The 884-nt window shown below is 55.0% G+C and overlaps 1 pseudogene; it reads right to left on the reverse strand.

The window, feature by feature from the left end:
• Positions 1-253: 253 nt before the first annotated feature.
• On the reverse strand, positions 254-732 carry LOC103584724 (annotated as a pseudogene).
• Positions 733-884: the final 152 nt, after the last annotated feature.

Here is an 884-nt window from a genome sequence, read left to right on the forward strand (position 1 = left end):
GACAGTCGGGTGTGGGTGGAGAGAGACCCCTGGATACCCATTGAAACCTGCATGGGGATTTTCCCTTATCCTTAAAAGGTGAGAGTTTTGCACACACAAATCAACTGGGCACCTTTATTTCTTTGCAAACCAAATAACTTTATTAGGACTAAAACTGGAAGGAAAAACTTAAGGGAATATTGGAAAGGGCAATGTGCACGCCTAGTCTGGTGACCCAGGGAAAGCTCCCCATGGCCGTGGGGACAGACTCAACTCAGTTTTCCTTGTTGCTGCCCAGGGTGAGCTTGTCAATGAGGTACCCTGCCATGCTGGCCTCCAAGGCCCCCATCTGGTGCAGGTTGATGAGGTGGCCCCCCAGCTCCTTGACCTGCTCTGGCAGGTAGTGGCTATCCAGGAAGTCACAGAGGTGCATGTCAACCTTGTTGGCAGCCAGGCAGTGCAGCCCCAGGAGGCTCTGGCTGACGCAGTACTCCAGGTGGAAGGCGCATGGCCCCAAGGCAGCTCTCTCAGTTGTGGCGGTCGGGCTTCTTGATGTCCTACAGGCAAATGCAGCCCCTGCACTGGTTCTGCAGCCTCATGAGCTTCTTGGCACGTTCACACTCCTTGTGCAACTGGCACAGAAAATAGCAGGCAAAGTGCTGGAGGGACACGTTGTGATGGTCGAAGTAGAAGGCCATAGAAAGGTAGAAGTAGGAGGCATAGAGTTCTGGCGCACCTGCAACGATGCAGTGACTGCGGCCACGGCCACGTCAGGCACAAAGAGCATGACAGCAAAGGTGGTGTGGGCAGCCATAGTCCTGGCAGCAGGAGGAATGGCCGTGAACTCAGGGACCTCAGTGCAATGCCAGGTTGGGCAAATGGCAGCCAGCTGTGGGCAGGCTTTG

This window comes from Galeopterus variegatus, unplaced genomic scaffold, assembly GCF_000696425.1.
Source record: "Galeopterus variegatus unplaced genomic scaffold, G_variegatus-3.0.2 Scaffold92025, whole genome shotgun sequence".
Classification (NCBI taxonomy): Eukaryota; Metazoa; Chordata; class Mammalia; order Dermoptera; family Cynocephalidae; genus Galeopterus; species Galeopterus variegatus.